The following is a 10,734-nucleotide window of genomic DNA, read 5'->3' as shown; positions in this document are numbered from 1 at the left end:
CTCTCAATGCCTGTCTCCACTGAGCGGCCAGCCAGGAGTGAGCCTAGCAGCTCACTGAGGAGGCCCACTGGGTGGGCTGCTGGGAGCCAGCCCCTGCCTGGGACCTGGCCAGGGTGCTGATGCCCCCGATCCCAGGTTTGCTGAATGAGTGAGGGTTGATGATGGGTGACAGGCCCAAAGCTGGGGAGGAGTCAGGCCGGCTAGAGCCAGCGTGTGTGACTGGGGCCCAGGGAGATGGTGTTTGGTTCTCTGTCTTTTGAGCAGGGCATTTTTTTTCTGCTAATGTAGCTGGAGGTCAGTCTCTGTTGTTTGACTTAGAAGCTTGACTGGTGCCCCGACCCCACCCCCATCGTGGTGGGCGGGAGGATGAGGTCAGGTCTTGCGTGGGAAGTGCCAGATTCACAGTGATTAGACAAGGGCCATTGTCTTCCCTTGCATTCATAGTCCCTCCTGCCTCTTTTCCAATCTGGAATCCAGGCTGAGCGCGGTGGTTCACGCCTGTGATCCCAGAACTTCGGGAGGCAAAGATGGGAGGATTACTTGAGCTCAGGAGTTCAAGACCAGCCTGGCCAACATGGGGAGACCCCCGTCTCTACTAAAAATACAAAAAATTAGCCGGGTGTGGTGGTGCATGACTGTAGTCCCAGCTACTCAGGAGGCTGAGGCAGGAGAATTGCTTGAACTCAGGAGGTGGAGGTTGCAGTGAGCAGAGATTGCAGAGATGATGCCACTGCACTCCAGTCTGGATGACAGAGCGAGACTCCAACTCACCAAAAAAAAAAAAAAAAAAAAATCTGAATCCAGTCTGGTCTCTTGGGGCGCTGGCCTGTTGGTCTCCTCGGGTCTGAGGGGGAACAGCGCCTCCTGGTGGCCACAGTACAGACACCCCCCCCCCCCCACCCAAGGGGAAGGAATGAGAGAGCGACCAGAGAGAGGCACGGCAAGGTCACAGGCCCTGTCCGGCAGGCCCAGAAGCATGCCTGGAGAGCAGGTGCTAGTCTGCTCTGGGACACATGAGCTGTTTGGCTCCTGAAAGGACCATGTCCCAGGCTCAACTAGGGCTGGAGCCAGAGCTGACTATTCCCGATCGGGAGCATCACAGGGCAGGTCCTGGGTGCCGGAGGGCAGGCAGCCGGAAGGGGCCCCATCTGGGTATGGGAGGACTTTTCTAGATGAGGTGCTGGGGTGTGGGTGAGCCAGATCAGCACATGACTGCGGGGGGCTCCACAGGGCCCCCTACCCTGGGCTGCTCCCTGAGTGGAAGGCCACCACCATGCTGGCCCCTGGGGCTCCTGGATTGGCCTCAGTGTTGCTGACATCCGCAGATTTTGCTGAGTAATAAGAGCAAAGTGAGGACGGGTAGGAAGGCACACTTTGTTCAACACCTACCGTGTGCTGAGTGTTTACACATTTGCTCTCATTTGATCATCTTCCTCCAAGGAAAACAGTAGCATCCAGATCTTATCTGTAGGGCAAGGGAGACCCACAGAGGATGATTTACAGAACCACCCCAAAGCCTGAGATCTTTCTCCTGCCCCGTGAGGGGGTCCCCAGATAGCAGCTGCAGAGACTCCAGGCCCTGGGTCCTAGGTTTGCTGCACAGTGAAGGGCTGCCAGCTGGGGGAGGTGTTTGCCTTCTGCCTTGCCGTCTAGGCCTTCAGAAGCTGCTGTCCTCCGTTTAGGCCTTCAGAAGCTGCTGGTGCAGGGAGACCTCCAGGTGGAGGCAGAGCCAGGAAGGAAGCACGTGATGGAGCAGGCTGGAGTCAGACTCCTGACTTCACAGTCTGTCCTGAGCCTTAGCAGCTTTCGGCTTGGTTCTGCCCAGGGCCTTTTTTTTTTTTTTTTTTTTCGAGATGGAGTCTTGCTCTGTTGCCCAGGCTGGAGTGTAGTGACGAGATCTTGGCTCACTGCAACCTCTGTCTCCTGGGTTCAAGCAATTCCCCTGCCTCAGCCTCCCGAGTAGCTGGGATGACAGGTGTGGGCTGCCACCACGCCTGGCTGATTTTTTGTATTTTAGTAGAGACGGGGTTTCACCATGGTCAGGATGGTCTCAATCTTCTGACCTCATGATCCATCTGCCTCAGCCTCCCAAAGTGCTGGGCTTACAGGCATGAGCCACCGCACCCGGCCAGGCCCAGGCCCTTTGAGGGAAGCACAGGCATTGGTGCCAAGTTGGAGTGTCATGTGTTGCCCTGGTCAATTCTTCATGGGCTCCAAGAGCCCCCAGCAAGCTTGAGGCCAGATCCAACTCTGCAAATGACTAGAGGTGTCATCCTGGGCAAGTGACCTCCCGTGCCTCTGTCCCCATCTGCCCAGTGGGCAATAGCACATCACTTTCCCAGCAAGCTGTGAGGACTAAGTGGGGCAAAGTGCCATGAAGGACCTGGCATGGAGCAGATGCTTGGGGAACCTTGGCTGATTCTCAAGTGAAAGCAAAAGCAAGGAGGCAGCTGGACTGCAGACATCTCCAAGATCCTGGAATTTAATCCCTTTGCATGTAAGATCCCGGAGGAGAGGTAGCTGGGGGTGTAGGTCCGTGGAGAACTGGCCGCTCTCATCCCTGTGCCTTTGGCGCACCTGCAACCCTCATTTTCTCGCCTGTTGCTCCAGCTAAGTGAGCAGCGTGAGAGTCCCAGTAGGTTACGGATGGATCTGCATCATCAGTGTTCCCAGTGCCCGGCACAGAAGAGAGGACGGTCAGCCTTGAAGGTAGTGAGCTCTCCGTTCCTGAAAGAATGAGAACAGAAGTGAACTACTGGCAAGGAGTTGGACGAGGAATTTTTTTTTTTTTTTGAGATGGAGTCTCGCTCTGTCGCCCAGGCTGGAGTGCAGTGGCATGATCTTGGCTCACTGCAACCTCTGCCTCCTGGGTTCAAGTGATTCTGTTGCTTCAGCCTCTTGGATAGCTGTATTTACAGGCGCATGCCACCATGCCTGGCTAATTTTTTTGCATTTTTAGTAAAGATGGTGTTTCTCCATGTTGGCCAGGCTGGTCTTGAACTCCTGACCTCAGGTGGTCAGACCACCTCAGCCTCCCAGAGTGCTGTGATTACAGGCGAGAGGCACCACGCCCAGTCTCCACAAGAAATTTCTACTCCAGGTGCCTCTATGAGGACCAGGGCGAGAAATCAGAGAGAGAGGAAGTAAGGGGCTGTCCTCTGGCCACTCTTAGTGGCTTCTCCAGAATTTCTGCATAGGACAGACTTGAGACTTTTCTTTTTTTTGAGATTGAGTCTTGTTGTTGCCCAGGCTGGAATGTAGTGGCACCATCTCGGCTCACTGCAAGCTCCACCTGCTGGGTTCAAGCGATTCTTTTGCCTCAGTCTCCCGAGTAGCTGGGATTACAGGCGTGCGCCACCGCCCCCAGCTAATTTTTGTATTTTGAGTAGAGACAGGGTTTCACCACGTCGGCCAGGCTGGTCTCGAACTCCTGACCTCGTGATCGGCCCGCCTCGGCCTGGTGTGAAACTTTTCTTGAAGTTGCATTTGCAAAACAAAGTCGCTTTTCCTAGGGTTGCCTTATTATTTAGGGTGGGGTCCCCAGGACGGTGGGTTAAGGTGAGCAGCTATGAGAAACGTGGTTTTCTAACTGTCCACGAGGGGGCAGCCTACACTGCATTTTCGGCTCTAGTTCTCTGCCTGGGGAGGGTAACGGTGGCAGATCCCAGCCTGAGGACAGGGCTGGGGGCCGACGGATTGGGAAGAATTGGGCAGCAGATGGGAGGGGGCGGGAGCTGTTCTACCCACAGATCACAAGCCCGAGGTTTTTGGGGGTTAGGAGGAACAGGCAAGGTGGGAAGCTTTCCTCTGACCAGTGGATCCTGCCACTGGAAAAAGTTAGCATTTGAAAACCACGGTTGTAGCAAGTGTCCAGGAAACCCTTCAGCTTGACATTTCGCTACAAGATTTCTGCTCCTCAGGGGCCAGGAACACCCGAGAGCATGATGCTGGGAGAAAGGGAGCCTCATGAGCCCCGGGAGGGCAGCACTGAGCTGAGATGGGACAGTTAAGCCGGGACTTGAGGCTCGGTGGTGAGCTGGAGCCCCCGTCATCCCTTGGGCGGGAGGACCCTGGTGCTGGCTCGTGTGTACTGAGTGTGCTCATTTCAGAGCTCCTGGCCCCTTCCCCTAACCCCTTCCCCAGGAGGGGATGAGGGTGGGTAGATGAGGGCAGGGAACAGAGAGCAGCTGGAGGGGAAGGAGTTAGGATAGGAACACTTTGGAAAGCAGGGTGGGTCAGTCACTCAAGGACGGCAGAACCCAGCCCTTCCAGGAGCCATCCCCAGAAGCCCCTTCTGGCTCTGGAAGGGCTTTTCTAGATGGGGTGCTGCAGGGTGGCTGCCGGGACTCCCCACAGGCCCCTGAGTCTGAGCCCCAGTGCATACACAGCTTATGCATGTAGCTTTCTCAGCCCACAGTGCTCACACTGGCTTAGCACAGTGCACCTGTAGGCATCAGGGAGTTCTGACTCTCCCTGGGAGTGGGGCCTGGAGCCCTCTCTGGGTGAGGAGATGGCCTCCACTCTCTCTGGGTGAGAAGGCAAACTCATCAGGTACATCTCTGGGGACGCAGGGCAGAGAGAACCATGACCCCTTGGGTTCCAAGTTGAGGGTGCAGGGCAGAGGCCAGAGAGCTCAGCCAGAGCCCAGCAGACCTCAGGCAGGCAAGGAGGAAATCGTGCCCAGTCCCACCCACTGCCTGTTTTCCCAGCTGCAGGGTAGCCTGGCAGAAGCCAGGATAGGATTCTGCAGCCCTGGGGCAGCAGGGACTGGAAGGGGCCTGGCCTGGCAGGGTGAAGGCTGAGTTTTCAGCCTTGCCATCCACCACCTTCCTGGGCGACTGTCTAGACCTCAGTTTCCCCATCTGTGCCACGAGGTTCACTCATTCATTTGTTCACTGCACATTCACCTAGTGTTCAGCTAAGGGCAGGGGCCTTGCCATTTCCCACCCTTGGGTTTCAGCCCTCCTCTGCCACTTACTTTCTGGGCAGTCTTTGGCACTTTTGTGACATCTCTGAGCCTCGGTTTCCTTACCTGTAAAAAGGAGTGTGTGCCTCATAAGATTCCTGTGAAGATTAAATTGTTCTTATTATGTAATAAGAACAATGAGAACTAGCCCCTGTCCTCAGTGAGCACTCAGTGCAAACACACTGAGAACACGCTGAGCATAAGCTTACAGACTTACAAGGGCACACATGTTCAGGTTTTTCACAAAAAAGCAGCATTTTAAGAGAAGTACATTTTTTTTTAAGATGGAGTCTAGCTCTGTTGCCCAGGCTGGAGTGTAGTGGCAGGATCTAGGCTCACTTTAACTTCTGCTTTCTGGGTTCAAGCAATTCTCCTGCCTCAGCCTCAAGAATAGCTGGGATTATAAGCACCCACCACCACACCTGGCTAATTTTTGAATATATATATTTTTTGAGACAGTCTTGGTCTGTCAGCCAGGCTGGAGTGCAATGGTATGATCTCAGCTCACTGCAGCCTCTGCCTCCTGGGTTCAAGAGATTCTCCTGCCTTGCTAATTTTTATATTTTTAGTAGATACCATATTTTACCATGTTGGTCAGGGTGGTTGTGAACCCCTGATCTTATGATCTGCCTGCCTCGGCCTCCCAAAGTGCTGGGACTACAGGCGAGAGCCACCGCGGCCGGCCTGTTTTTTTTTTTTTGGTGGAGATGGGGTTTCACCAGGTTGGCCAGGTTGGTCTTGAACTCTTGACCTCAGGTGATCTGCCCGTTTCAGCCTCCTAAAGTGCTGGGATTATAGGTGTGAGCCACCATGCCCAGCAATATGCTCTTCTTTAATTCTAACTCTGAGAAGCCTGTCCTGATCGATGCATCTAAAATCCTCATCTCTGGGCCAGGCACTGTGGCTCACACCTGTAATCCCTGCACTTTGAGAGGCCGTGGTGGGAGGATCACTTGAGGTCAGGAGTTAGAGAACAGCCTGGGGAATGTGGTGAAACCCTATCTCTACTAAAAATACAAACAATTAGCTGGGCATGGCAGTGTGCGCCTGTGATCCCAGCTATCTGCAAAGCTGAGACAGAAAAATCACTTGAACCCGGGAGGTGGAGGTTGCAGTGAGCGAAGATTGTGCCATTGCACTCCAGCCTGGGCGACAGAGTGAGACTCTGTCTCAAAAAATAAAATAAAATAAAGTCCTCGTTTCTGTTTATCCCTTCCTAGTAGCCTGGCTGCTTTTTCGTAGCTCTCTTTTTAATTTGTAATTGGGTGTTTCTTTGCATGCTCACTGTTTTAGTGTCCGTCTCTTCACTAGATCATAAGCCGTGTGACAGCAGGAGGTATCCGTGCTAATCTTACTCATTGTCACATCACCATCAGCTGGAACGGCACTCAGTCTGCTGCATAATAGATGCTCAATGTAATGTGAATTGCTTTTTTCTGAAATAGAAAAATCTACATACATGTTACAAAGCACAAAAGTTACGTAAGGATAAAGCCTCCCTCAAGCGCACGTCCCACCTCCCCTATACATCTATTAGCTGTCCCAGAGATGAAACTTACTCTTTATACTACAGCCTTCAGGATAGTGCCTGCATATATTAGCACATACTTGTGTTTAAAAACAGAAATGGTAACAAAACTATATAGCTTGTTCTCATTCCTTTAAGCTGCTTTATTAAAAAAATATTTTTTTTTTGGAGATGGAGTCTCGCTCTGTTGCCGAGGCTGGAGTGCAATGGTTTGATCTCAGCTCATTGCAACCTTTGACTCCTGGGTTCAAGTGATTCTCCTGACTCAGCTTCCCGACTAACTGGGATTACAGGCATGTGCCACCACGCCCAGCTAGTATTTTTTTGTATTTTTAGTAGAGATGTGGTTTCCCCTTGTTGGTCAGGCTGGTCTTGAACTCCAGACCTCAGGTGATCTACCCGTCTCAGCCTCCCAAAGTGCTGGAATTACAGGCATGAGCCACTGCGCCCGGCAGCTTTCTGTTTTTTTGTTTGTTTGTCTTTAATTTTGGCAAAACACATATAAAATTTACCATCTCAACTTTTTTTTGAGACAGAGCCTTGCTACATCGCTCAGGCTGGAGTACAGTGGCACACTCAGGGTTTACTGCAGCCTCCACCTCCTGGGCTTAAGCAGTCCTCCCGCCTCAGCCTCCTGAGTAGCTGGACTGCCCATGTGAGCCACCACGCTAGGCTACTTAAAGAATTTTTTTGTGGAGACAAACAATAAGGTCTCACTATGTTGCCCAGGCTGGTCTCAAACTCCTGCGCTGAAGCAATGCTCCCACCTTGGACTCCCAAAGTTCTGGGACTACAGGCCACCGTGCCTGGCATCTTAACTTTTTTTTTTTTTTTTTTTTTTGAGATTGAGTCTTGCTCTGTCACCCAGGCTGGAATGCAGTGCACAATCTCGGCTCACTGCAACCTCTGCCTCCCAGGTTCAAGTGATTCTTCTGCCTCAGCCTCCCGAGTAGCTGGGACTACAGGTGTGTGCCACCATGCCTGGCTAATTTTTTGTATTTTAGATAGAGACGATGTTTCACCATGTTAGCCAGAATGGTCTCAATCTCCTGACCTCGTGATCCTCCTGCCTTGGCCTCTCAAACTGCTGGGACTACAGGCGTGAGCCGCTGTACCTGGCCTAAAGCTTTACTTTTTAACTGAAATTCACTTTCACGTGATGAATCTGATGCCTGTTTTTCAGCACCCTCGGCAACGCCATATGTAATTGGCATCTTTCCCAATCTAACTGGCAAAGCAAGACTCCGTCTCAAAAAAAAAAATTAGCTAGACGTGGTGGCAGGCACCTGTAATCCTAGCTACTCGGGAGGCTGAAGCAGGGAGAATTGCTTGAACCCAGGAGGCGGTTATATGTTATATTAAAAAATATAAATAATAATTATATTTGTAACTTTAAGTTATAATTCACTGAAGCCAGGCATGGTGGCTCACACCTCTAACCCTAGAACTTTGAGAGGCCGAGGTGGGTGGATCACTTGAGGTCAGGAGTTGGAGACCAGCTTGGCCAACATGATGAAACCCCGTCTCTACTAAAAAGACAAAATTAGCTGGGCGTGAGGGTGCATACTTGTAATCCCAGCTACTTGGGAGGCTGAGGTGGAAGGATTGCTTGAACCTGGGAGGCGGAGGCTACAGTGAGCCGAGATCATGTCACTGCACTCCAGCCTGGGCAACAGAGTGAGATTTTGTCTAAAAAAAAAAAAAAAAGTTGTAGTTCGCTGATTGTAAGTGCAGTCAAGCATCTCTTTATATTTTAAAATGTATTTGTATTTTCCTCATCTGTTAACAGCTCATGTTTATCTATTTTTTACTGGATTGTTGTTTTTTATAGGAACTCTGCATATTAAGGGAATTAATCTGTGCATCATTCAGCGTCCCAGCAGGAAACAGTCTAATTCGAAGAAGGTTTAATACAGAGATTATTTCAAGGGGGGAGACAGGGAGCGGGGACCTGACAGGATAGTGCCTGAAGAATGCTGCAGGGGGAGAGAGCTGCCTGTAGAGGGACGCCTCAGGGGACCCATGCCCAACTCCTGTGAGAGCCTCGGTTTCATGAACCCATCTAGGAGCCAGAGGACCAGGGAGCCTGTGGATGGAGGCCCCACAGGTCAGCTTCGCCACACACCAGAGCATGGGATGGAGAGGGATCTGGAGGGGAGGACTGGAAGCCGACTGGCTTCTGTTCCTTGTCTGTCTTCCGACTGTGTTATGATTCTTTGGAAAGCAGAAATGATATTGATTTTTATGTAGTAGAATCAATCTTTTCTTTTACAGTTTCTGGACTTGCATCTGACTTAGAAAGGCTTTCTCCAGTCTCATACGACTTCAAAAAATCAATTGCATCCTTTTTTTGGGCTCCTGATGGTTTCATTTATAACATTTAAATCTTTGATCCATTTGAATTGATTTTGGTATTAGGAGGGAGGGAGGTATTTATTTATTTATTTTTGATAGTAGATATTCAATAATAGGTCATCTCCGCACTGATTTGTTACTTTTAATAAAAACTCTTTTGAATCAAAGAAGGACCAGATAGCATTGCTGGGATGGGTACTCACTGCTGGGATGGGTACTCACTGCTGAGATGGGTACTCACTGCTGGGACTGGGTACTCACTGCTGGGATGGGTACTCACTGCTGAGATGGGTACTCACTGCTGGGACTGGGTACTCACTGCTGGGATGGGTACTCACTGCTGGGACTGGGTACTCACTGCTGAGATGGGTACTCACTGCTGGGATGGGTACTCACTGCTGGGATGGGTACTCACCGCTGGGACTGGGTACTCACTGCTGGGATGGGTACTCACTGCTGGGATGGGTACTCACTGCTGCATCATCTACAGCAGCACTGCACCTCCTGTCATTCCTGGGCCCTGCCTGGGGCCCATTCCCAAATCCTGCCCCACCCCCTCGTGTCCTCTGGGTCTCCTGTGGTGATGGCATGGGGTCTACAAGAGGTGAGGTTCCTGGGTGGCCCAGCTGAAAGTGCCAGTGGGCCGGTGGGGCTGGGAGCAGCGTGGGCCTGCATTGTGAACATGAGTCTCAGGTGTGTGGGAAAGCCGGGAACAGACATGAGTGCCAGCTCTCAGCGGGCGCAGGCGAATGGGCGGATGTAGCCTGGTGTGATCGGGCGGTGCCTGTGCGTGAATTCTCCAGGTGTGAGTTGGGGCACTTGACACACATCATCTCATTAAACCTCCCACCCAACCTGTAAGGTAAGATGGTCATCGTCCCCAGTTGGGAGACGAGGAAATCTAGGCTCAGAAAGTTTATGCCACTGGCCCGAAGTTAGTGGGTGAGCTGGGATTTTCTTCTGGTTCCGTGAGCCAGCATCTGGCCTCATCCCCTTTCCCTTTCCCAAGCCCTGCAATGATTGTAATACTGGCCTGGGGTGGAGGGGGAAGTATGAGGTGAAGAGGTGAGGCCTGGGGGGACCTGTTGAGTATCACCTACACCACCACGTTATCTTAACCCAGAAAAACCCACAGGGCAGAAGGGCCCATGGGGAGAGTGCAGGTCCCTCCATGCAGAGCAGAGGCTGCTTCCCTTATCAGTGCAGGGTGAGGGGCATCGGGCGGGCTCCTTGCCCAAAAGTGCTCCCCCACCCCGCTGCACTGCCTGAGAGGCTGCATCCCAGCTGTACTCCAGAGGGCTCCCGGAACCTGGTGTTATGTCATGGTGGGGTGATGGGCCCCCAACCCCTCCCACCCACTGCAGGATGGACAGAGGGTCGGACAGAGTGCAGGGTCTCGGGACTAATTTTGAGGGGGATCACTAAGGAATGGGGAGCTTGGCTCAGGACATGGCTACCTCTGGTGGCAGTGCCCTCTCAGGGACAGGAGCCAGTGATAGGGGCGAGGTAGAGGGCAAACTCCTGGACTGACTCTGAGCCGCAGAAGCTCTGGTCTAGCCGGCCTCTGCTTGGTCCCCCAGTCACTGTACTCACTACCATTCTTTCAGACAGTCTGCACCCTCCTCAGAATCCTCTGTTAACTGGACAGTTCTTCCTTGGGGGGCACGTTGCTTTAAGACTGAGATTTGGTGGGGCGTGGTGCCTCACACCTGTAATCCCAGCACTTTGGGAGACTGAAGTGGGCGGATCACCTGAGGTCAGGAGTTTGAGACCAGCCTGGCCAACATTGAGAAACCCTGTCTCTACTAAAAATATAAAAATTGTCTGGGAGTGGTGGCACATGCCTGTAGTCCCAGCTACTCAGGAGGCTGAGGCAGAAGAATTG

At 52.2% G+C, this 10,734-nt stretch overlaps 1 long non-coding RNA gene across 1 annotated transcript; it reads right to left on the bottom strand.

The window, feature by feature from the left end:
- Positions 1-1,898: 1,898 nt before the first annotated feature.
- On the bottom strand, positions 1,899-6,454 carry LOC144577300 (uncharacterized). Its single transcript, XR_013520826.1, has 3 exons — positions 6,252-6,454; positions 4,979-5,032; positions 1,899-2,727 (listed from the first exon to the last, which is right to left on the bottom strand). It is a non-coding gene; the product is annotated as an uncharacterized LOC144577300 (long non-coding RNA).
- Between the last annotated feature and the right edge of the window lie 4,280 nt (positions 6,455-10,734).

The sequence above is a fragment of the Callithrix jacchus genome, chromosome 8 (genome assembly GCF_049354715.1).
Source record: "Callithrix jacchus isolate 240 chromosome 8, calJac240_pri, whole genome shotgun sequence".
NCBI classification, from domain to species: Eukaryota; Metazoa; Chordata; class Mammalia; order Primates; family Cebidae; genus Callithrix; species Callithrix jacchus.
This window is presented reverse-complemented; position numbering and strand designations above follow the sequence as displayed.